Consider the following 27,199-nt stretch of genomic DNA (forward strand, 5'->3'; position numbering starts at 1 on the left):
CAAACTCTACCTCAGCCATGTGAGCTCTTTTCCTTGGCCCCTGTGTTTCTTTGACACACCCCAGTGACTGTGTTTTTGTATGAGTGCTTTCTTACTTTCTGGTACCACAGAATTCTCCAGGCTATCTGTGGATTTCCTGCCCTAGTCCTAGAATCAGCCATTTCTTCAAAGAACTCTGGTTCCTTTTACTCATTGTTACTGAGTATTCTTGCTTCTAGATCTCTCTGCTGACAGAGCAAGAAAATGGGAACACATGAATGTATCCATACCTATAAATATTTCTATCTGTAATCATGTATTTATAGTAAGCTCAACCTGAGTTTAAACTTACATATCCAGCTCAAAACCATTACCTCAGAGATCAGTCTAGCCACTTCCCCTTGATTATTTGTAACCTCCCACTCAAATAGTGAGAAACCTGGCTCCCACCTCCACCATCAATTAACGTAATTGTTCAATTCCAGTGTACGTGTATCGTGGCAGCCCATCTTTTCAATTTTAATCATTGTAATGAGTAGGTAGTAGTATCTTAATGAGGTTTCAATTTCCATCTTCCTAATGATTAAAGATATTGAACATCTTTTCCTGTGCTCATTTGCCATCAGTGTAGCTTCTTTGGTGATGTATCTGTTCAAGTCTTTTGCCCTTTTAAAAAACTGAATTGTTTGTTTTCTTCTTCTTATGTTTTGAAAGTTCTTCATATACTCTGGATACAGCCTTTTCCCAGATAATTTGGTTTGCGAGTATTTTCTCCCAGTCTGTGCTTTGTCTCTTCATTCTCTGAACAGTGATTTAAGTGTTGATGCAGTTTATTTATCAGGGTTTTTTTTTAATTTTATGAATCATATTTTTGGTGTCATATTTACAAAGTCTGCCTAACCCAAGATCACTGAGGTTTTCTCCTATGTTTTCTTCTAAAAGCTTAATAGTTTTTAGGTTTCACATTTGGTCTCTGATCCATTATAATTTATTTTGTATATGGTGTGACATATCATTTCTATATGCATATTCCTGTTATTCCAGCACCATTTATTGAAATGACTACTCTCTCCACTGAACAGCCTTTGCACATTTGTAGAGAATCAGCCCATGCATTTGTAAGTCATTTTGACTTGGATGCTCTCTATTTTGTTCCATGATCTATTCTGTCTTTACACCAAGGCCACACTCCAGCTTTGTAATAAGTCTTGAAATCAGATTGTTAGTCCTACAGCTTTATTCTTTTTCCAGGTTGTTTTGACTATTTGAGATCCTTTGCATTTCCATATGAGTTTTAGAATCAGCTTGCTAGTTTCTACAAAATCCCTGCTGGCATTTTGATTGAGATTCCATTTAATCTATAGATTAATTTGAGGCCTCAGACAATGGGTTGGGAAGTATTACATCCTTTTCAGTTTTCTGGAAGAACTTGTATAAAATTTGCATTATTTCTTCCTTACATGTTTCATAAAATTCACTAATAAAACCTTCTGGGCCTGGATTTTTTTCCTTTGAAAGTTTCTTTGAAAAACTTAATTCCTTTAATAAATACAGGGCTACTCAGCTTATCTATTTCTTCTTGAGAGAGCTTTCACAGTTTGTGTCCTTCAAAAAATTTAGGCATGTAATCTACATTGTTAAATCTATTGACATAACATTGTTTGTAATATTCTTTCCTTATATTTTTAATATCTGTAGACTCTATTAGTGTCACTTTTCTCATTCCTGATATTGATTATTTGTTTTTTCTCTGATTTTTTCCTGATTAATCTGGCTAGAGCTTTGTTAATTTTATTGCTCTCAAAAAGCCAGCTTTTATTTTATTGATTTTCTTTATTGATTTTTGTTTCTAGGATAATTGATTTCCACTTAATTCTCTATTATTTCCCTTCTGTTTACTTTGAGTTTCATTTGCCCTTGATTTTCTAGTTTCCTAGTGTGGGAGCTGGGTTCACCAATTTGAGACTGCTCTTCTTTTCTATTATAGGCAGTTAGTGCACGAATTCCCCTCTAAGCCTGGCTTTAGCAGCATCTTACAAATTTTGACATGCTGTGTTTTCATTTCATTCAGTTCAAAATACTTTTATATTTACTGTTTTATTCCTTCATTGATCATAAGTTATTTAGAAAAGTGTTATTTAATTTCCTAAACATTTGGAGATTTTCTATAGATCTTTTTGGTATTGATTTCTAATTAATACCACTGTGTCAACAAACATACATTGTATAGTTTGAATACTTTTAAATGTATTGAGATTTGCTTTGTGGCCCAGAATGTTGTCACTCTTGATTAATGTTTCACGTGTGTGCACTTGAAAAGAACATCTATCCTCTGTCATTGGACGGAATGTTCTTTACATGTCAGTTAAGTCCAGTGGTTGATTGTGTTGTTCAAGTCTTCTATATACCTGTCATCTACCTTTTATTTACCTGTTTAGTCAATTAGGGAGAGATGGATATTGAAATCCCTAACTCTAGTTGTGGATTTCTCCTTGTAGTTTTATCAATTTTACTCATATATTTTGAAATTCTGTTAATAGATTCATAAAAGTTTAGTATTTTCATATCCTTCTGATGAACTGATCCCTTTAGCTTTGTGAAATGAACTTCTTTGTCCCTGTCACTGTTTTTGCTCTGAAATCTACCTCATTTGATATTAACATAGCCACTCTGGCTTTTTTCGATTAATGTTAGCATGACACATCTCTTTTTAGCCTTTTACATCCTTGTACATTTAACCCCATTTGTTCTTTTCTATTTGTTCCATTAGTTCATTGTTCCCCTCTTCCTTCTTTTTTGCCCTATTTTAGATTAACTGAGTATTATAATAACAATTATTATTACATTTTATTATGCTTTTTGATTTATGAGCTGTAACTCTTGTTTTAGTGATTCTTTTAGACTGCGTAGTAAAAACCATCTTTTTAGATATGCAATGGGATTTCTCTGCTATATAATGCCTATCTCTTAAAACTTTTACAGAAATTACATTTTTGGATGTCTCCTATGTGTTACATAGTGTTCAGCATTTTAAATACATTTACTCATACAATACAACAAAACTGTGAAAACAGTCCTAAGAATTTCACGGACATTTGCTTAAGGTTACACAGCTAGTAAATTAAACCACTCTTTCCTTAACCCTGGCTCTCTGAATCTTAGTAAATTCAAAGTAGTGATCTCAAATCATGGTAACTGCTTCATTTGAAATTTTATTTTGTGTTGTTTTGTTATTATTTTAACTCACGAACCTATTTATGGTAGTTTAAGCATCAAAGATTTCTTTGAATTTTTTTAATGTTTGTTATAATTAAGTTGTTATAATGTGTTTTATTATTTATGCAGTTATTTTTATTATTTCTATTTTAATTTTATTTTAATTCCAGTATAGTTAACATACAGTGTTATATTTGTTTCAGGTGTATAATATACTGATTCAACAATTCTATATATTATTAAGTGCTCATCAAGGTAAGTGTACCCTTAATCCCCTTTACCTATTTCACCATCCCCCCCAACCACCTCCCCTTTGGTAACCATCTGTTTGTTCTCTATAGTTAAAAGTCTGTTTTTTGGTTTGTCTCTTTTTTCCCTTTGTTCATTTCTTTTGTTTCTTAAACTCCACATATGAGTGAAATCATATGGTATTTGTCTACCTCTGACTAACTTATTTTTTTAGCATTATACTGTCTAGATCTATCCATGTGGTTGCAAATGGCAAGATTTCATTCTTTTTTATGGCTGAGTAATATTCCATTTTATATATGCTACATCTTCTTTACCTATTCATCTATCGGTGGACACTTGGGCTGCTTCCATAATTTAGCTATTTTAAATAATGCTACAATAAACACAGGAGTGCATATATCCTTTTGAATTAGTGTTTTTATATTCTTTGGGTAAATACTCAGTTGTGTGATTGCTGGATCATACAGTAGTCCTATTTTTAATTTTTTGAGGAACCTCCATACTGTGGTTGCACCAGTTTACACTCCCACCAACAGTGCGCAAGAGTTCCTTATTCTGTATATCCTCACCAACACTTGTTTCTTGTGTTTTTTATTTTAGCCATTCTGACAGGTGTGAAAAAATAGCTCATTGTGGTTTTGATTTGCATTTCCCTGATGATGAGTGATGTTGAGCATGTTTTCCTGTGTCTGTTGGCCATCTGGATGTCTTCTTTGGAGAAATATCTGTTCATGTCTTCTGACCATTTTTTAACTGAATTATTATTATTATTTTTTTTTTAGGTAGTGAGTTGCAGGAGTTCTTTATATATTTTGGATACTAACCTCTATCTGATATATCATTTGCAAATATCTTCTCCATTTTGCTGATTGTTTCCTTCCTTGTGCAGAAGCTTTTTATTTTGATGAAATCCTAATAGTTTATTTTTGCTTTTGTTTCCCTTGCCTCAGGAGACAGATCTAGAAAAATGTTTGTATGGCTGACGTTAGAGGAATTATTGCCTGTTCTCTGTTCTAGGTGTTACATTTAGGTCCTTAATCCATTTTGAGTTTATTTTTGTGTATGGTGTTTCTTTGCATGTAGCTGTCTGGTTTTCCCAACACCATTTGTTGAAGAGACTTTTTCCCATTGGATATTCTTGCCTTCTTTGTTAAAGATTAATTGACCATATAATCATGGGTTTATTTCTGGGCTTTCTATTCTGTTCCCTTGATCTATATATCTATTTTTGTGCCCAGTACCATACTGTTTTGGTTACTACAGCTTTGTAGTATAACTTGAAATCAGGAATTGTGATACCTCCAGCTTTGTTTTTCTTTTTCAAGTTTACTTTGGCTATTTGGGGTCTTTTGTGGTTCCACACAAATTTTAGGATTGTTTGTTTTAGTTCTGTGAAAAATGCTGTTGGGATTTTGATAAGGATTGCATTAAATCTATAGATTGTAGGGCACCTGGGTGGCTTAGGCAGTTAAGTGTCCGACTCTTGGTTTTGGCTCAGGTCATGATCTCAGGGTCATGGGATAGAAGCCTGCATCAGGGGCGCCTGGGTGGCTCAGTCGTTAAGCGTCTGCCTTCAGCTCAGGTCATGATCCCAGAGTCCTGGGATCGAGCCCCGCATCGGGCTCCCTGCTCAGTGGGGAGCCTGCTTCTCCCTCTCCCACTCCCCCTGCTTGTGTTCCCTCTCTCGCTGTGTCTCTCTCTGTCAAATTAAAAAAAATATATATATATATAAAAAAAAAAAAAAAAAAGAAGCCTGCATCAGGCTCCATGCACACATGGAGTCTGCTAGATTCTCTGCCTCTCCCTTTCTTTCTGTCCCTCTCCCTGCTTGTGCACATGTGCTCTCTCTCTCTCTCTCTCTAAAATAAATAAATAAAAATCTTTAAAAAAATCTATAGATTGCTTTGGGTGGTATGGACATTTTAACAATGTTTGTTCTTCCAATCCATGAGCATAGAATATTTTTCCCTTTGTGTCAACTTCAATTTCTTTCATCAATGTTTTATAGATTTCAGAGTACAGTTCTTTCGCTTCCTTGATTAAATTTATTCCTAGGCATTTTATTATTTTTGGTGCAATTGTAAATGGGAAGATTTTTTAATTTCTCTTTCTGCTGCTTCATTATTAGTGTATGGAAATGCAATGGATTTATCTACATTGATTTTGTATCATGTGACCTTACTGAATTCATTTATTAGTTCTAATAGTTTTTTGGTGGTCTTTAGAATTTTGTATATATAGTATCATGTCATCTGCAAACAATGAAAGTTTGACTTCTTCCATACCAATTTGGATGCCTTTTATTCCTTTTTCCTGTCTGATTGCTGTGGCTAGGACTTCCAGCACTTCCTTGAATTTTTAATTTTATGATTTGGGAAATTGTCGTATCACATGTCTCCATGCATGAAATTCTCAGTTCCTGGAAAGTAATCCATCAAACTAAAATCATGGTATTTATTGTTTTAAATACTCTTCCACTGGATGTTAGGTTGAACTCCATCATTTCTGTGGTTTTTATCAACCAACTTTATTGGTCTTTTAAAATTCTCCCCAAAATTGATTACTAAAACTTATAATTTGTTTATAATTTTTAAATGTGGTATTGTCCCATGTAATATGGATGTACATTTTCTTGTTGCCAAGAAAATACTGTAGCAGAAGAATAAGACTCCCTTGCTCAATGATTTCAGCTAATATGAATGTATGTTTAGTAGGTTTATCTAAGTGTGATCCACAGATCCCTGGCTATTGGAGGTAGTGGGGATATCTCTGAGACCCTTTCAGCAATATGAGAAAGCAAAGCAATTTTCACAATAACACTAAAAAGATAATTTGCCTTCTTCACTATATTGACATTTGCACTGATGGTAAAAAAAAAAAAAAAGGATAAAACTGGCATCTTAGCAGGAACACCAGCTAATAGTCATTATATTTTTAACCACCATGTGGAGGGAAAAAGAAGACAGTTTTGTTTAGCACCCTTGATGGATCAGTTAAAAATTATTACTTGTATTAAATATTGACCCTTGATTACATGTATTTTTTAATATTCTATCTGATGAAATAGGAAGTATGTATAAAGCACTGTATACCGAAGTTGCCTTCAGGAGTGTGGTTGCTTGAGTTGTGAGCCCAACTAGCCTCTCTCTCTCTCTCTTTTTTAAATGGAACATTTTTACTTAAAAGAATAACTGACAGACAAATTATGGTTATTTAGACTTGGTTATTTGGCAGACATATTCTCAAAAATGAATGAAGTCAGCTTGTCACCACAGTCATGCAATTGACAGTACTTTTTGCCAATGCTAAAATTTAAGCTTTCAAGTGAAAATTAGAATTTTAGAAAACTTGTATCTGTCACCATGAATGTGACAGTTTCTCGATACTTAAAATTCTTCAGAGGAGATTGGTAGTGATATCTCCCAGCTTACACTGAGCCTGCCTCTCTGATAACTGCCCCTTCCTCTGTCCACGGGATGTGATTATTTACCTAGGCTGTGATCCTTCCCCTCCTCCCCATCAGTATCCTGGGGGTGAGAAGGGTTGGGAAGTGGAGTACTGAGTGGATACCCATCTTATTCTCTTATAATTCAAGTGGGACCTAAAAAGTTCTGGTGTCTCTCCAGTGCCTGATCCCATAATACATGATGTCTGTTACCATATCAGGCCCAATTTTCCATCTAGTGGAGGGAGTAGAGCAGGTATTGGTTTGCAGACTAGGAAGAGAATGAAACAGATAAACAAAGAGAATAGAGATGGGAGGCAAAGCAAAAATATAAATTCCCAAGGTTTCCCACAGACCTCTAGTCCTTGCTTTGTTTGTACCTGAGCACAAGTGTGGGTTCCATGGAAGAGCCCAGTATCAGAGTAAATAAAGAATATCTTTTCCTTTAGCTAGCTTGAGTGGGTGGCTGTCTCTTAACTTGAAATCACATGAATCATTTATAGCTAATAAAGTAGGCCATATGTGATCTGTTATCAAACTTTGTAAAGTTTATGATGTGCGCTACATTTTAGAGCATGATTAGACTAGAAAGACAAAGCCAAGGTTTCCTGGAAATGCAAAGATACTATTTCTATATTGAAGTTAAGAAGAATTGCCATAGGCTATGCATGGTTTAATTACTATCTTCAAAGAACTAGAACTCTATCAAACATCTTACCACAAAATTATGCTGAACAAAATTTAATCTTTCTATGACTGTTCAGAAGAATTTAGAATGTTTTAATGCTCCAGGGACATTACCATTTTATAAATTGCACACAAAAAAATTCTCATTATTTCAGCTTTCTGGTAGTTTGGATTCAGAATAAATGGGAATTTACTGTAATACTTTGAATTATTAAGTTCTGGCGAGCTCAAAGTATTTCAAATATATATGAATTATATCACTTATCTTTCTCAATGGTAGAATGAAATTTACAAATGGAAACAGCAATGGATAGATTCAGGATACAAAGTCATGTTTCTCCATGTTCTAGTGAATAATCCTTCTATTTGGCTATTCTGAACTGATACTGGCTTCCTTTTCTACTTAAAAATATGATTCTTTTTTCAGCTAAAGATCAAGTAGGACTAAGACCAGCAGCAAAGAATGTGGGCTATAATTTTATTTTATTATTAAGTACATAGTGATTTGATTATAGGTTTCAGCTCATAAATTTTCCGATGAACCTGGGTCCTGTAGTTTACTTTCGCAAAATAGAAAAACTCAAATAGAGTGGGGAAAAAATCAAATACATTTATATATAATCCTGGCATATGTCAGAACTAAAAATATGATTTAAAATGTATGGGAAATAAATAAAATATTTAATTAAGATTTTTTACTCTAGTATTTAGACTAGAGCTCAGTATCCTATCATTTGACTTTCTATTTATGGATTTTCTGTGACCAAATATATTTAAAATTAAAACTACCTCTTGCCATCAAACTCCCTTCTGAACATCTCTCTCCCTTAAAATGTAATTAGTTTCTTTCTGCTACTAAAAAATTTAATGCTCTCTGAAGCCAAAGCTTATTTCGGTATCACCTGCTGTTTTGGAGTATCTGTACCTTTCCTCCTGCCAGTTAGCATGGATAGTCAAAAGTGAACTGTAAGGAGAAATCTTCCATTTAGGAAACATCAATTTGTACTAAGTCTAATCTAAAAGATTAATATGGAGCATGTGGTACATTCGATAGGAAGATGGCATTTAAATATTAATACTAGATAAATACACTCTTGCTGCTATCTTTGATAATTTATAAGTCATACACTTCTAGAAGGAAGTAAATCACTTTTTTCTTTTATGCTGTTGCTCAGTAACATTATACAGCAACATGTCAAACAAGGCACCATTTTCCTAGTCAGATCTGACAAGGGGAAGTGAAATATTGGGGTCCAATTTCAACCTCATTTCCTTACAGCCTAGATTTGTGTCACATGCCTGATCCTAACTGGTGCTTTCCAAATTAAATGTATATTTCTCAAACCAATATCTTAAGTGGTAATGTTCCAACAGTCCAAATGTCGATTACCAAAACAAACATTTGTTTCTCTAGCAAGTGTTTTCACACAAAAGCATTTGATTCACGTACTGCAGCAAACAAACATTTGCTTTAGGCAGTTAAGGCAGCCAAAAGTTCTTGCAGAAATATTTCACAGGCTGGCTGGCATTCCTCCCTGGAGCAGGGCTCGCTGAGGTCCGAGAATTGCTTGCGAAGCCAGTGACTGACCAAGAGAATCCTTCGCAAGACACTGAGGCCATGAGGAGGCGCAAGCATCTTCCAAAGACATCTATTGAGAAAATGTGCTTCTAATTATGATGTTTCCATTAGAAAATGTCTTCATGTCTTCACAAAGCTTCATTTGTTAATATGAATTCAGCCTTTGATGTAATCACAAAACCAAATTTTTTTGAAATTTCGCAAGGCACTTTCACATAAAAACATTCATATAGTTCAGGAATCATTATTTATGCAGCAACCCCTGAGAGTTCATTACATAAATAGTCCTATTACTACATTAAATTTATTTTCTCTCTGAACAAGATGTAGATTATATGTGTAAATATGTTTTTCTTAAGCGCATGTCTACTTTGCTGTCAAGATGCAGCTTTCACATAAAATTCCTCTTGTTTTCTATATTATTTAAATGCTTTTGGAACGAATCAATATTTCTGAGAAAGTCATTTACTTAAATATAAGTTCTTTAAAGCAGGGGGAAATTGATTCTTAACTTCTGCTCCAAAGACAGAGTTTCCTAGCAACCAGGTCAAGATTGATTCTTGGCTAGCTCTAAACTGAGAATAGTTACTAGCTCACTTACAAGCAAACTAAGAGGAGTTCATCTTAGATAATTGAATGAATTGAGTGAATTGGATTGAATCAATTGAATAATTGAATGAATGAATGAATGAAAGCACATGCACACACACACTAAGTTGACACTTAGAATGTATTTGATAGAACACACTACAATTTGGACCTCTAGCTAAGCAACTTGTAAGAAGAGTTTGCTGACTACTTTCCATGGGTTTGATTCTATTTTGGCATTGATGGGATGGGGCAAGTATGATGCAGAGAGAAGGTAAGCAACCGTAATCATTATGGTAACAATTGATTTAGCATGTATTATGGCCTGGTGCATACAGGTGAAATAACTTGAAACATGGGCAGAAAATGGCAGATCAAGGTCGAACCCAGGTCTGTCTTATATTAGAACCCTGTAGACTATCCTGCCTTTACATGGGAAGCCCAAAGCATTTCTGGTCTTCCAGAAAATTCCAACCTCACTGTAAAGAAAACATACCCAAAAGGATTAGGGTGTCACCTGAGAGAGTATATGTTTAAGGAAGGCCGTGCTAAGGACCTGACTTCATGAAGGAGATGGAGCTCAGGCTTGGCCTTGAAATGGGTCGGGAGAGGTGAAAGCAAAAAAGGAGGGGCCTTCAAGGTGGAGCAGCATAAGCAAAGGCATAGGGGAGGTGGTGTTATTTGGTACCTGTCAGGCTTGGGGTGGCAGGTTGGTGTGCGGGGGTGGCACTGAGTGGGTAGGTGGGTCCAGATTATGGAGGGCCTCGCAAACCAGGGTGAGATGCAGAAACTTGATCCAGGAGGGAAACATGGATTCGTTCTATGTTCTTGAACATTGGAGATCTGATAATCATCCCCTATAATTACTAGAACAAAGGGAATATGCATTTTCTGTTGAAATAGCTACTGCCAATATGCCAACAGGATCTTAGAGTTTTTCATCTGCCATATTTTCAAACATTTTAATATTTCCTAATATTTTTTTTAAATAATATCCTTTTTAAAAAATTTTGTGCATCTTTGGCTTTTGATATGATTGTGCATCTATTTATAAGTTTACTAGTTATTTGCATTTATTTTTCTGTAAATTCACGTTTGAATTTTTTTCTTTTCTCATCCTTATGTGTAGTTTTTTTTTTTCCTTGTTGGTTTATAGAAGCTCTTTATATATTATGGTTTCTGTCTCTTTGTTTATCATATATTTGCAATATTTTCTCAGAGTATTGTTTTTCTTTCAACTTAGACTATAGTGTGTTGTTTTCCATATAGAAGTTTTTACTGTATATTTAGCTAAAAGTACAAATCCTCTTTAAAATAGACACTGTGCTTCATATGCCTAGAAGGAGATGCCAACATTATAAAAATATTCCAATATTTTCTCCTAGAACTTAAATTTTTTGGTATATTTACATTTCTACACATTTGATACATTTGATCCATCTGGAATATAATTTGATTTAGGTGTAAATTGGAAATTTGTTTTTATTTTTGCTACTGATTTGAAATACCTAATTATCATACGTTAATTTTCTATATGTGGGTCTGTTTCTGATCTTTATTCTATTTCCTTATTCTATGATGACATGGGACACTATTGGCTTAATTATTATTGTTTTATTTTTTAAAAAGTCCTGATAAAACATAGTACAGTGGTTAAGAGCATAAATACAGTATAATAGATAAAAGCACAAACTCTGGAGCCAGTTGACACTTTATTGCTAACTAGTACTGAGACAAGTTGCTTAATCTCTGTTCCTCAGTTTCCCCATTTTAGAAATGAGGATAATAACAGGATGATTATGAGGATTTCATGAATTTTTCTTTTTTAGAGAGAGAGAGAGAATGCGCACACATGCGCGACGTGGAGATGGAGGGGCACAGGGAGGGGGAGAGTGAGAATTTTAAGCAGGCTCCATGCTCAGTGCAGAGCCCCAGGGCTCCATCTCATGACCCTGAGATCATGACCTGAGCCAAGATCGAGAGTCAGGCACTTAACTGACTGAGCCACCCAGGTGCCTTGGATTTCATGAATTTCTACATATCAAAAATGTTGAGCAGTATCTAACATATAGTTAGCATTTATAAAGGTGTTGGCTATTATTATTTGTCGTAACTTTTCTCCCTAAATTTTCTTGCTTTCCTATGCATCCTCTGGATGGCTTTTATAATCAGTTCCTAAGAGGGCTGATGAAGAGTCTCAAAAGGCAATTCTGTTCCTGCAGTGAATCTGATGTCAACTATTAAGATAATTCATTTTTCCACCTGATACATAGTAAGCACTCAATAAATGGCAGTCATTATTATAGTTGTGGTTATTATTTTGGAAGGAATAGCAATGGTGCAAAGTGAATACATTTTCCTCAGATGTCTCATTCTCCTTTGCCTGGAATGGAATCTATGTAGAGAAGGGAAAGAAAGGAAGCCCACGGGTGAGGGATTTGGGGAGAGAGCCTGGAAGGAGCAGCTTGTCTTAAATTTCTTTGGGGGAATTTGTAAATCAGTCTCTGTTGCCCATCGGCCATTCTCCTCAGTAGCCCCTGCGTTTAAAGAGTTTTTACGAGAATTAGAAAAAGCAACCCCTCCTCTGTATCTCATCCCTTCCTCCCTGGCAGAAATGTCAGTTCATCAGAGATCTGGGCAGGGGAGTGGGGCTAATGCTCCCAGAAACTGTACTTGGGGACTAACACAGGCTTTAGCAGAGTTGTTCTGCTCTTTAGCGAAGGCAGGAGTCAAGAGACCAAACTGCCTACAGGTGCCAGCAGGCAGAGCAAATCAGTGGTAGTCATGAACATGCCCCAAATTTTTGGAAAACCATGTACCTCTTATCAGATTGTTAGGTTAACATCTAAAATTTTTAATCATATGCTTAATAGTTATTTCTTAAAAGGTAACTAGTAGTGTACTGTAAAGGGTAACACTTTAAAATAAATAATTTCCATCACTCCAATAGAGTTTAGACCCCACACCAATTTGATAACCACCATCAACCATAAAAAGAATACACAAACAAGTTCTTATTTGAAAAACAGAAATTTTACTTCCTTTTTCTCCCTGAATTCATATTTTAATTACTCTTCCCCCACAAAATTTTATTCAACTATAATGTTTGATTTAAAGTGTTTTATTCATCACACTCCATACTTCTCTGCAACATAAATAAAAATACAAATTAAAATAATTTCCTGTGACCATCAGGCCATAGGAGTTAAAATATTTTTCTTCTGGGAAAATTGATTAAAATAACCTAAATATATTTGTAAATTTTTCTGAATCATATTCATCATAAAACTAAAATTTTATTTAAAACGCCTACCTATACGAGATAGATGGCATTTTATTTCTTCCAATTATTTCACATATGCACGGATGAATATTACCTAAGATGAGGTAAGGTTCCGCACCAAACCTGTTCCTATGTTTGAAGTTTACAGATATAAATGCTGAGAAAACTGGTTTATATAAATAAGTAAATGGGAATAGAAACTCTTTTGTTAGAGCAACATCAACATCAATACTTGGAGTTGTCTGATTGTCCTCCAGGGAATTGTAATACTCTGAGGCAATGCACGGTAGTAAACCTGAGATGGGTCAAAAGGGTGCATTGCTTTTGCATAGCAGGTTGAGTTCTCTGGAAGCAGATGCTGAGACAGAACGTGGGGAGCGGGATGTTTTCTCAAGATCAATACACGTGCAAAGAAGGAAGAGGAAGCAAGCCTGCATGAGAGGAAACTGGTGACAGCTCCCCAGCAGGCTGCTCTGAAGTGAACACTGCCCCTCGGAGTTGTCTTGGAGACAGGTACCCCACATGCCCCGTCTCCAGATGTGGGGCTGTCCTGGGAAGGGTGTGACTGCAGTCAGGGTGGCCCCCTGCAGCTGAGGCCAGCCCTGAAGGAGCTCCCCACAGAGAGGAATAAATTCATTTTCTAGGTCCGCCAACTTGGTGGCTTCAAGTCACAGAAATTTATTCTCTCATAGTTCTGCAGGCCAGAAGTCCGAAATCAAGCTGTCAGCAGGGGTGGGTCCTTCTGGAGGCTCTGGGGGAGAATTTGTTCCACGCCTGTCTTGCAGGTCCTGCTGGCTCCCGGCACCCCTTGGTGCCCCTTGACTTGGAGACTCATCACTCTGCTCTCTGTCTGTCTTGACATGGCCTCCCTTCTGTATCTCTGTAGCTGTTTTCTGTCCTTCAGCTTCTTATTAGGACATTTGTCACTGGATTGATGATCTACTGTAATCCAGGAATTAATAATATACAAAAACCTTTATTCCATATAAGTAACATTCTGAGGTTCCAGATGGACATATCTTTTGGGGGTCATCTTTCAGCCCACCATAGGCAAGTCCTTTGTAGAAGGAATAGCTGGGCAGCATTATTTCCACATCTACTGTGAGGTGGGACAAGGGTGATCATAAAGGGGACCTGAGAGGGAGAGAGAGAGAACAAATGTGAGGGCTCAGAAGGCAAGCAGGTTGCCAAGCAGATCAGCCTTAGAAATGAGAACATATGGAAGTTGAGTGTCTGGAAATTGATATTCCTTGGAAAACCTTTGTGTATCCCCAGGGCGACGACTGCCCCAGGGGCAGTTTGAGGATTTAGTTCAAGCTGATTATTCGCTCGTAGGAATATGTAGGAATATAGGCCTCAGGTTGCCCGACCTCCAATTATTTAAGAGAAAGAGAAAGTCACACTTTAAGTGATATCTCCTTCTGTTTAAATGTTGTCAACTAATTCAAAAGAAATAAACTGTGTAAGCCCCAGAAAAAATGTTTGTGGGCTGACTATAGCCACTGAGGGAACCTGGGCTCCATATTTCTGTCCCTCCTCCTACCACAGCAAGGAGAAGAAATATCAGCACATTTTCCTTTGATGGCCCCAAATTTATCTTCTCACCCGGAGAGCTGTATCAGTCAGGGTTTCCCAGAGAAACAGAACCAAAGAGATAAATGTGTATTTATATGTGTGTATACTAAGAGATTTATTTTAAGCAATTGGCTTAAATAATTGTGGGGGCTGGCACAGGGCAGTCTGGAAAGATCAAAACTTAGGCAGGAGTTCAAGTTGCAGTCTTGGGGCAGAACTTTTTATTCTCCAGGAAACCTCCGTTTTTGCTCTTAAGAACTTCCAGTGGATTGGACAAGGCCTGTCCACATGATTGAGCATAATCTCCTTTACGTCCAGCCACCTGAGTGTGGATGTCAACCACATCTACAAGACAATCTTCACAGTGACACCCAGATTCGTGTTTAATCAAATAACTGGGTACTAGAGACTCCCCAAGTCTGCACATAGAAGTAACTACAGCAGGAACCATTGTTTACCATGTTGAACTGAAGAACCTGGAAAGGGAAAGGATCATTCAGGCTACTGGCTCAGTAGCACCTCATGGTATAGAGGAGGAAGGTGGGACCCAGGAAGGGGAAGTGACTTCTCCAAGAGCACACAGCTGGCTGGGGAAACGACAACTCAAAGCAGTGCTCTGGCCTTCCAGAGCAATGCTCTTTCCATTATCTTACCTTCACACAACTCAGTGTCTGAAGACCAAAACTGTGGCATTTAAGAGCATAAAAAGCCCCTCGGGGGTTATAACGGGCCAAGCCTCTCATTTTATGATGAGGTCCAGAGGCATGAAGCCATAAGGATTTTGATTCCTAGTGAAGGGCATTTTCCACTATACTACACAGCCTTTCATACAAGGCAAAGATGATCGCACTCAAAGTAAACTCATCTCTGTTAATTCTTGTCTTTCAAAACATCCTCTCTAATAGGAGTTAGCTTTCCTATCCCTGACATCTCATGAGTGTGTAATGACCAACAAAACAAAACGAACAAAAATGGCACCTGTCCAATTAACTGAAAGTTGAATTTGCTGAATGCCAATCAACATTTTTCCTGAAATTTTTGTGGATATTCACTAGTTATAATTCTAGAACAGCCACACCAAGAATTCCATAGCTCCTTCATGGACAAACCTTTCTGCTACACTACTCACTCTCCTAGAAAACTAGAGGAACATCTCCATTAATTAGCTCATAACAAAGTAAATTCCAACTCTAATCAATTTATGTCACATTATAACCATTGCTCTGGCTCAATCAGATACCATAAGTCACATTTCTGAATCACCTTTGGAGGGAAGCAGGATATCCCCCCCAGCGTGTCCCCCCAATATGCCACTTTGGAATAAGGATCATTTTGAGCTGAAGGCAACTGAGAGTTGGCAGACACAAGGGGAGGTCTCTGCATTCCATTGCTCTGCCTAAGAACGGAGCATAAATGTTCCTTCGTGATGACACAGAGATGGGTCTGCCCCTCATCAATTTACCTTCCCTCCATTTACCTCCCCCAGAAACCCAAACCACTCTTTCCCAAAACCACAAAATCTCCTCTACCTCGCTGTCTCTTCCCCACTCCTAGTTCTAAAAAAAAGAAAAAAGGGAGAAAGAAGAACGAATATAATTTTATATGGGGTTCACTGTTTCTCTAGGCAGCATGGGGTAGAATAAAATCTGTGGGTACCGCATGTTCTCTGAAACAACAGCGAAGGAAAAATAATGTACCAAATTCTATTTATTTTCACAGCCAATTCTCTTCCCACAGAATCGAGGTCTAGAATCCTGATAGCAAATTTAACAATACCAAATTCTTTATTTTCCAGGATAAAGAGGTTTGGGAAATGGCCAGTGGAATTTTCCAGTTCAGTTAGCCACAGTGGGGAATGTACATTGTTACACAATTGCAATGAAGTTTAGTAATGAGCATCACCATGGAAAATTAATAAAAGCTCAGTATAGCCCAGCCCATTCAAGTAATTGTCAATTAAAGCTACAATCAATACCGAGGTAATAGCTCATGAACAAGGATAGTTGGGTACTTACTTCATTAATGTCGCAAATCGATGTCGACCATTTGGGAGTAAGTGCAGAGAAATGAGCTCATATACTGGAGGTAATCATATTTGGAGAATTTGCTGGCTAGAAGTTGACTCGGGGATCAGAGTCTGCAAAGAGACAAATGTCAAGGAATGGCCCAGTCTGGTTGGTAAAGTGTTCTGGTTCCTAGAAGGTGAGACCTTCTTTATTCCAACCCTTGATGCTGAAATCATGTGAAAGGACCTTGGTCTCTTTTCTGATACTTAGAGCACTGATCAATTTACTGTTCACCTGAGTTCCCTGCAGGTTATCCATGTCCTCCTTCTGCTATGAAAAAATTACTATAAAAATATTTCCAGGCAACCCTCCCTGAGCTAGGTCTGTTTATTCAACAGGTGGACCTTTAAGAGACATATGCCTTGAGAATCATCTCCTTAGGGTCTGCATCTGTTGGCACAGTGTCTTTGCCCTACCCGCACCCTCCAGCCCCTCCTGCCCCTGCCCTACAAGAGCACTTAAAACAGACATGTACATAATATGAAGTTAGAATGTATTCCTAAGCCCGAAACAATTATTAAATTATATGCCTAATGGAAGGAGCCTGATCCCATACAGAGTATCCCAAATGGTGCGTGTTGTTGACTTTCCAATCTAAGCTGAACACAGTACAAATCTAGCACAATAATCGTGCTGATAAATTCCACCACCCCCTTATTGTCACCTAAAGAATTTATTTTCTTTGCCCTTATTGTCTGAGAATTTATGCGTGTCTTTCTTGCCTCCTATTCGTCACCCAAATGTGCAGCCCGTGGCGTCGATAGTTCAGATGTGAGCATTTCACAAAATCCTTGTAACTCTGGATGAAAAAGAGAGACACGGTGACAGGGCTGGGAGCACAGAGTCAGCGACAGGGCTGGGGCAGAGGGCTCAGAGGGGATTTTTCACGCCAACCTCCTAGATTGGAGGCTCGACCGCCTTCTACCGCCCTCATTGGCTTATGAGACATTTCATGAAGCTCGCGTGTTTGACCCTTGGAACTCACGGAAAGCAGATACGTGGGCCAAGTGGCAATCGTAGGTAAGACTAGGGAAGCAGCTGCACTCGAAGCCCTCAATCTAAGAGCATCTCTTTCACAGAAAAGCAGAGGGCAGTAAGCGGTGGGGAAATGAATGTTTATTGGGCTCCTACTAGTAGTGTGGGGCACGGAACCAGGTCCCCAGACGTCATTTCACGGAAAGAGCCCTCAGCTAGGAGGTGGGAGACAGGATTTAGGAGCCATCTAGTGTGGCCTGGGAGAAGTCACTTAACCTTCACCCAGCCTCCATTTTCCCATCTGAAAGCGATGTCAGGGTCCAAGAAGACAATATACGCTTACAAAAAGATAAAGCTCTCTCCCCTCAAGCGCTTGATCTCATCAGAGCACAGATCTGGGTAGAACATCCAATGAATTTAAACTGTGTTTACGATCATTCCCAAAAGACACCATTTAAAAAAGAGATGTTAATTTCTGTTTTGATTTCGTCATGATTTTTTCTTTTCCAAACCAAGCGTCCGCCGCCATGAAGAAGCGATTGGGGGTCTGCCCTGGACGCGACCGCCGCGGAGGCGTCCGCCCTTGCTAATTCCAGGGGAGCTCTAGCCGGGGGCACACACTCGCAGCCAGAGCCAACGGCTTCCTGGCCCGTCTCCTCGTTTTTATGGCCCAGGAAATGGGAGGACCCCGGTGGAGTCGCCAGCGGGCCCTGGACGAACCCTCCACAAACTGCACACATTTTTGTGAGCGTGTCTGCCAGGAGATGCTTTCTTCACAGAGTTGAAATATGAGGTGTTTACTATCGCACTTCATGAAGATTCTCCCCTCGTTACAAATCCCTCCTCTCTGGATGCTTCCCTCCCCCTCGTTTTGGTCTAGGAGGGCAGAAACTTGCTGCACAAAGGCGTGAAGGGACGGTGTCCCCTGCATTCTGAGTGACTCCTCTCCAGAGGTGTGCAGGATGTATGCACGCGCCCGGCTCCACCAAACTCAGACACTATGGGGTCCCCGCCAGCTTGACCTTCCACTGCTCCCCAGCCTCCCCCAACCCCTCTAGGGTCCTACACGGTCATCACCAGCAACTGGCGGATGAGAATTCCTCCCTGGCCCGTCTCCTTGATGGGATTTTGTTCAGATATGCCTCGATAATTCTCCCCCGGGGGTGTTCCAAGAAACAGCTCTTCGAAACTCACAACTGTGTTGTCTTAGGGGTGTTGTTATATACTATCTCACAGAGAATCTCTTTATGAAGACTCATAAAAAAATTTCCTTGACTCAGTGCTAGAAAGAGCTGGGCCTTTCCTAAGCCCCCTAACAAAGCTTATTGTTATTGTCCTTAATTTTGTTTCTGTGAATCTAGCAGCTGAACTTTGCGCTCTTTGCACCAGCTGCTAGAAGTAGTTCTATTCAAAACGACTCATTAGAGGTTTTAACCATTCACGTTAACCCTAATTTTATCTCGCTTCCCTTCTCTTTGCATTTTCTTCCTCTGATTTCCTCATTTTTTTCATGTTTTAATAATATATATAGTTCTGTGCAAATTTCAAAACAGCTGTTGGATGGAATAGAAATACCTAAAAAGCAGACCGTCAATTCCGACATTCATGGAGCACCTACTGGATGCCAGGTACTATGCTTGGTCCTGAGGTGCATAGATAAAAGCCCTGGGGGAGTCCCGGGCCTGGGTTTTGTGCAGTGCCTCATGTACCCTGGGGCCTGGAAGCTGCCACCAGGCAAACCACGCTTCTGTGGAACCCAAGGGATATGGGAGCCAGAACCATGCCGAGGAAGGGCCACCTCCTCTGGTTCTGTGCTTACGGGTCCTTGTTTCCTTCCCATACTTCCTCCAATGTGCAGGAATTGGTTTTCTGAGTCCTGGCTATTTGTATCTGTCTTTTCTCTAGAACGCTAAATCTCTAGCGCTGTTGGTACCCAAGAATGCCAAGCAGGAGAGGGATCTGAAGTCATGTTCATTGACCAGAGGGATGGATGCAGGAATGCAGCTTTAATCCTCCAGCTTTTAAAGTCACCCTTAGCATAAGATCCAACTCATTGGATCTGTAATCAGCTTCGTCATCTGACATCCATCTACCCCCCACCTTCGGACCTCCTTTGCTCTGCTGTCAACCTTCCTCCTTTTACTATTCCCAGTGCTTGGAAGGTTTGCCTCCAGGATATGGCTAGGCCAGATCCTTCTCTTCTTTCAAGTCTCAGCTCAAATGTTACCATTTGAGAAGCTTGCTTCCCAATGAAAGTACCACCGCTGTTGGCCCCTCCTCCATCGCTATGGATTGAATGGCCCTGCTTTCTTTTCCTTCCTACCACTCATGTTGACTGCTGGTTCCCACACAGACTACTGAAATAGCCTGCTGATTGCACAAAGCCAAATTTATTGCTTAGTGCAGTAAGAGATACTATCACTTTGATGGAATCATAGAAGCTTCTCAGAAGGAAAAGGTCAAGGGTGGAATATTGATAGGATTTGGAGGGTCTAGTGTATGATGGGTCTTTCAATGGGGAGCCCCGATTGCAGTTGTGCAAAGTGTGTGACAGAATAGTCAAGGACTGATTAACACAGTGAGCTGTGGGCTTTGGAGGGAACCTTGAAGAATATTCAGCCCAATTGAGTTGTTGAGAGAAGGGGACGACTACCCTGATCTGCTGTTCAGATAAATGGGTTTTCAGCAAGTTCCTAACACAAACAGTAACACTGTTTGCAGCTTCATCTTTTGGGGCTGGAATTTTCCAGAGTATTGCAGTCATGTTAATGCTGAGTGCCAGATAGTTTAATTGCGTTAGCATGAACAGTAAGCTGTGTGGCTATAATAGTTTTTGTTCTCATTCATCACTATATGCAATTATTATGTTTATCTATTTACTCTTTTATTGTCTGTCTCTCCACCACCACCATACACTAATACAATTTCACATGAATGTAATTCTCTATCCTGTTCATTTCTGTATCCACAGAACCTGCAATGGGACCAGTATATGGCTACTGACTGTAAAATTTAAAGAAAAATCAGGACTTTGCCAGGGTTCAACACAAAGGCCACAATGCTGAGCTCTGGTTTGTCCATTGCTGGCTGAAGTCCGACGACCTCCTTTTCTGTTCAGCAGGAGCCTGTACGTGGCAATGTGGGGATTGTGTTTGGGCTAAGGGTGCTCCCAGGGCCGAAAGGGCTTCATTCATTTATTTATTCACTTGATCAATAAGCATTTCTGGAATCCCTCCTATGGGGCTGGCATGGTTCAGGGTGTTGGTGCAGCAAGCATCTGATGGCTAACTGCTGTCTGCAAAACGGAGGAGTCTGAGAAGCTCTGTTCCTCTCACTCCCCTGTATGCTAGGAATTCGAGTGAGCATTTTTCAGCCATTAAAAGACCTGCTAATGGATGATATTTAAAGACAGTAAAATATAGAGTAGTAAGTATATAAATATAATGATATTTAAAATAAAATGTTTTATATGCACACACACACACATACGCACATACATGTAATGCTATAGGGGAAAAGCATAATAAAACCCAAATATTAGGATGCTTGGTATAATCCCAATTTTATAAATATATGACTGACAATAAATCACACATACAGATGTACATATGGAATAGATCAAAATGTTAACATGTTAACATTGGTTAACAAATCTGGGTGGTAAAATTACGACTGGTTTTCATTTTATTTGTCATATTTCTCTGCATTTTTAACAGTGAATGTATGCTTTTTAAAAATGGTATTTGAAAATGTCACTTTGCTGTTTGAGGGCGGAAAGGGTGGGAGAGTTGCCAAACACATGATGCCCAGTTAGATCTGAATTTCAGACAAACGCATTTTTCTAGTAGAAGGACGAACCCAATATCACATAGGCCATAAGAGTGCTAAAAGGTGTTCATTGTGTTTGTCTGAGAGTCCCATTTCACTGGGCGCCCTGTGTTTTTGTTTGTTAAATCTGGCAACCCCCGGGTTGGGGGTAGTTCCTCAGTATCATCTTGGGAGCTTGCACAAACTTGTTCTCTCCCCCACCCCACACATAGCCAGATTCGGATGTGTCTGCTTACCTGCCTGTCAACATTCAGAATTTGAGGTCTTCTCCTGAGGTTGTCCCAGAGGCGGGGGATGAAAGCGGTATTGCGGGGGGCACTGTGGTCTGACAAAGCCTGAAGGGTGTTTCAGTCACGTCTGTCCTGTTCCCTGGTAGAACTTACTGCATTTCACACGGTGAGGACAATTTTGGAAGCTGTTGAGCCCTCCTGACTGTGTTGATCGGGCTCTTTTCATAACTTTCCTATTCACAGAGGCACTGTTGGGTCGACTCTTCGGGAAAGGGCAAGCTGCCTGGCAATGACATTCTGGAGGCTGTGTGAGGCCTCTGGCCCTACAGATACTCCTCTGAATCCCTGGATCTCCAACAGACCCTGGGGTTGGGACAGAGAGAGCGTTGCCCCCTCCCTCCTCCCGAGCACAACGGTCTTGGCAAAGCCACACATGAAAGGCCAGGAAGCCGACTGAACTGTTCTACCCTCTGGGAGACTCTCCCCTCCAGCTTTACCACCTGGCCATGGAAGAATGCCTTTCTGCCAGCTGACAAATGTGTCCAGAGAGGAATCCTCTCTCAAGAATGAAGTATCTGGGTCCCCGGGCCAGTGGCCGTGCACCACCAGCCTGGAGCCTCTGGAGAGCTGTGAGGAATCCACCGCATTGCCCTTTTGGGAGACCATTGCCAAAGACCTAAAATAACCCCATGTGGCAACACCTCACAAAATAATACTGGAGATGCAAACAACTAAACATTAGCGAGGATTTGTAAACATAGACTTCAAAAAGGTGATGATTAACGAGGTGCAGGGCAAAGAGCAACAGAGAAGAAATAGCAGGCTTTTAAACAAGGCCCCCAAACCCTGCAGGCCTCAGTTTCATCCTCTGCAAAATGGATGGGTTGAACAAGGTGATAGAAAAGTGCCTTCTAATTTTGATATTCTGGAACATTAATTTGGAGAATTAATTAGGGGGTTAGTTTCTGAACCAGGGAAGCAGAATAATGACTCAAATAAACCCAATGTCATTTACCGAAGCTTGCATTACAGAGGGAGTGGAGGGATTGATACTCCTCTGGTGTTTACTTGGTGCCAGCCATTGTACATGATGATCTCTGCTTTATAACATCTCGTGGGTGTCAGTATTATTATCTTCATTTTATATCCAGGGAAATGGAGCCACGAGGTTGTTAAGTGACTTTCTTAAGGTCACACAGCTGGCAAGTGCAAAGCCGGGATTTGAACCAAGTCTCTTCTCCTGAACCCGCTGCCTGTCTACCACATCGTGTAGACTGTCCTTGGCCACCAGTGTGCCTGGGTTGGAGCTGAAGTGACCTGTTCCTGAGCTCTTACCAGCACCAGGTGAGGTACAGAGATGGGGGCAGAGGGAGGTCCATCCAGAGAGAGATACTCCTCTGGCCACTGTGATTAACCAATAAACTCCGTAAGTAAGGAATTGCCTATAAGCAATGATCAGTCACCAGGGACAGATGCCAGGAAGTACCTTTAAGGGCCCCGTTTTCTAAATTTCTTCTCATACTTATTGTCTGACCCCTGAAATATCTTTAATAACATCCAAAGCTTTTTACTGTGCAAGGAAAGAGTATATTTTAAATACTCTTGAGTCTCCCTTCCCCATCCCCTACTAAGAGAAAAGAAGTAGCCTGGGCATTTCAGCCACTAATTATCTCTAATGAATAGGTTTTGACTGGGCAAGTGGGGAGAGATGTGGGTGGCCTTTTTGCCTGAATGAAGTCACTGGGAGAGAAAAAGAGAGGCTGGAAAAGGAGGAGTCAGAAAGTCTACACTGATTTTAGAGTAAATATTCAAGCATACTTGAATGTGGTCTATCAGATGAATTATTTGGCTGCTGTGGGCCCTGATCTTTGCAGCCCACTAAGGGCTAGTCACAAGAAAAATATTAAGTAAAAAGATTGGAAACAACCAATGGCAAAGAATTTGGTTGGGCAAGCATAGAAAAGTTCCTTAATTTGTATGAGCAGCTGCCAATTAAATGGTGTCACCCACCTCACTCGGAGGAGGTGGATCATTTTGGAGTAGATCAAATGAAGAACCCTTTGGGCTGTGAAAATGTAAGACAAGAAGGCATTCACCATCTTGAACCCTTTGGATGGTGTCCTAAGTTGAGTTCCCCAGGGGCAGACTCTGAGATGAGAGTCATGAGGAAGTGGTTGATTAAGGAAGTGCTTCCAAAGGAAATGGGTAAGGATGGGGAGGAAGCAAGACAAGGAAAGGAAGGAAACCAAGCAAGGATTATGAAGTAGTTTCACCCTGATCCCTAGGAAGAAACTTGGAGTATTAATTTCATTTCACCTCCAGCCCAAGGCAAGGGACCTGGTGAAGGGCACGGCAGGACCTTAGTGAAGGGCAGTTGGGGGAAGATGCTAGATATAAATTCCCAGGCACTTCTATCTCTAAGCAAATGCATACTACTTCTTGCCGATATGGACATATGGTGCTTCAATATGTTAATTTAAGTTTCAAAAACAGACCAGGTGAACTTCTGCTTTCTAGTCCAACAGGTAAAGAGCTTGGAGTCTTCACTTGTGTCTTCGTGACAAGAAAAAAAGCTGAACCCACAGAAAATCAACATCTCTTCTTAGATCCAGCAGAGAACTGGGGTCACAGGGGAAACTGCTACTCGGAAAACTGGACAGACAGATAGGTGAGTGATGAGAAGCACATTACGTGGAGCAGAAACCCTTCACTGCAGGCAGTATTGGTAGGAATATTCTAAACTATAACTGGCAAGTTGCTGAAGATTCGGTGTGGATAAGCATGAGAGTCTGAAACTCTGAGAGGGTCCAATTTTAGGGAGGACTCCCTACATTTGTGAGTTTTGTCTCCATGAGTTCTCCCAGGTTCTCAAAGTGAAGATTGAAGAAAAATCCCCTCATGCTTCCAGCAGGGGGAGGGGAAAATAACCATTCTGAAATACACCCAGAGCTCACTCTTCCCCTTCACAAGACCTGCCCTCAAGGGAAACTAACTTACAGTGTCTAATCTACTGTGGTTTTACTGAAGCCTAACCACCCTGGGGAAAGGGAAAATACCCAACTCACGTTTACTAAAAACCTAAAATCTAATTATAGGACGATAGAAAAATTCCCCTCCCCCCACACCTTATTACCACATCAATCCAGCTTCTGTACCATAACAGAGGATTACAGCTACAAGAACTACAGGCCTCAGACCCTATTTAAAGTGTCTAGGAAAACCCAAAACAACAAGGGAGACAAAAACAAGGACACTAGAAAGCATTTTAGTTTCTGAAACCACAGCTACAGCAAACAATAAACACCACCCAGCTCCTAGTCAGATAAACATAGAACTTCACACTGAAGGCCTATCTAATTGAGCTCTTTTTATGCAATACTTCATGTCTGGTTTTCAACGAAAAATGACAAGGTGAGCTAAAAGGCAAAAGAAAAACACCCCTCACAGTCAGAAGAAATAAAATAACCATCAGAACCAGACACAGACATGGCAGAGATTTTAGAATTAAAATAACTATGATTAATATGTTAAAGGCTTTAGTGGAAAAGCGGGCAACATGCTAGAACAGATGGGTAATGTAAACAGATATGGAAGCTCCAAGAAGCAAAAGGAAATGCTGGGAATCAAAAACTCTGTAAAATAAAGGAAGAACGCCTTTGGTGGGCTTATCAGCAGATTGGACACAGCCAGGGAAAGAATCAGGGAGTTTGAAGATATAGCAATAAAAACTTCAAAAAGTGAAATGCAAGGAGAAAAAAAAATATGGAACCGAATTAAGAACTATGGAGCTTTTGCAAAAGGTATAACATGCATGTAATGGAAATATTAGAAGGAGAAAAAAGGGAGAAAAGGACAGAAGAACTATTTGAATGGTAATAATGGCTGAGAACCTTCCAAATTAATGACAGACACCAAACCACAGATCCAGAAAGCTCAGAGAACACCAAACAGGATAAATACCAGAAAAAGTTACACCAAGTATATCACATTTAAACTGTGATAAAGATCAAGAGAAAATCTTGAAAGAAGCCAGAGAAGAAAAAGCAACTTACCAACAGAGGAATAAGGGTAAGAATTACATCAGACTTCTCTTCAGAAACCATACAAGTAAGAAGAGATTGGAGTTAAATATTTTAACTGTTAAAAAACAACAACAACAACAACAAAAACACCAGCCTAGAAATTATCAGCAAGTAAAACTATTCTTCAAAGGTGAAGGACGAATAAAGACTTTCTCAGACAAAAATTGAGGAAATCTGTGGCCTTGCAAGAAATGTTAAAAGTTCTTCAGGGCCACCTGGGTGGCTCAGTCGTTAGGCGTCTGCCTTCGGCTCAGGTCATGGTCTCAGGGTCCTGGGATCGAGCCCCGCATCGGGCTCCCTGCTCGGCGGGAAGCCCGCTTCTCCCACTCCCACTCCGCCTGCTTGTGTTCCCTCTTGCTGTCTTTCTCTCTGTCAAATAAATAAAAATCTTAAAAAAAAAAAAAAAAAAAGTTCTTCAGAGGGAAGGAAAATAATATATGTCAGAAAAATCAGACCTACCTGAAGAAAGGAGCATGAGAAAAGAAATAAAAGAAGGTAAAATAAAATATTTTTTCTTCTTTTTTTTTAAGATTGTATTTATTTATTTTAGAGAGAGAGAGAGAGCGCAAGCAGGAACAGGAGAGGGAGAGCAAATCTCAAGCAGACTCCACACTGAGCACAGAGCCCGACTTAGGGTTCAATCTCACGACCCTGAGATCATGACATGAGCCAAACCCAGGAGTTGGATACTCAACTGACTGTGGCACCCAGGTGCCCCTAATTTTTCTTATTCTTAATTGATCTAACAGATAGCAGTTTCTTCAAAATGATAGCAACAGTGTATTGGGCGATTGTAGCTTATGGATAGCTGAAATAAATGGCCGTGATACTAACAGGGACAGGAGAACAGAATTGGGAATATACTGTTTCAAGGTACTTATACCACCCATGAAGCAAACATCAGTATGGTGTTATTTGAAAGTGGACTTGTTTTCCCTGAAAATGTATATTCCTAACTGTAGAGCAACCACTAAAAAAAATAATTATAAAGAAGTATAATCAATATGTCAAGACAAGAGAGAAAATGGAATCATATAAAATGCTCAATTAAAACCAGAGAAGATGAAAAAAGAGTGGAAGACAAAGAAAAGAAGGGCAATGAATAGAAAAGAGTTACAAATATAATAGTTATTAATCCAACTATATCGATAATCAGTTTAAATGTTAGTGGTCTAAATACAGCAATTAAAAGACAGAGATTCTCAGAGAGGATTTAATGACACCCAAGGAAAACAATACCCAACTAAATGTTGTCAGCAGGTAACCCACAGACACAGATAGGTTAAAAGCTAAGCAATAGAGAAAGATAGAGTATGCTACCACAAGTCCAAAGAAACCTAGAGTAGCTATATTAATTTCAGACGAAGCCAATGTCAGAACAAGGACACTTACCAAGGATTAGAGGGGAATGGCA

The 27,199-nt window shown here is 39.5% G+C and overlaps 1 long non-coding RNA gene across 1 annotated transcript; it reads right to left on the bottom strand.

Annotated features, from left to right (window-relative positions):
- Positions 1-12,802: 12,802 nt before the first annotated feature.
- Positions 12,803-22,327, bottom strand: LOC115944147 (uncharacterized). Its single transcript, XR_004078725.2, has 3 exons — positions 21,710-22,327; positions 16,620-16,741; positions 12,803-14,163 (listed from the first exon to the last, which is right to left on the bottom strand). It is a non-coding gene; the product is annotated as an uncharacterized LOC115944147 (long non-coding RNA).
- Between the last annotated feature and the right edge of the window lie 4,872 nt (positions 22,328-27,199).

Source organism: Leptonychotes weddellii, chromosome 6 (genome assembly GCF_054177405.1).
Source record: "Leptonychotes weddellii isolate Sample4059 chromosome 6, ASM5417740v2, whole genome shotgun sequence".
In the NCBI taxonomy this organism is placed as follows: Eukaryota; Metazoa; Chordata; class Mammalia; order Carnivora; family Phocidae; genus Leptonychotes; species Leptonychotes weddellii.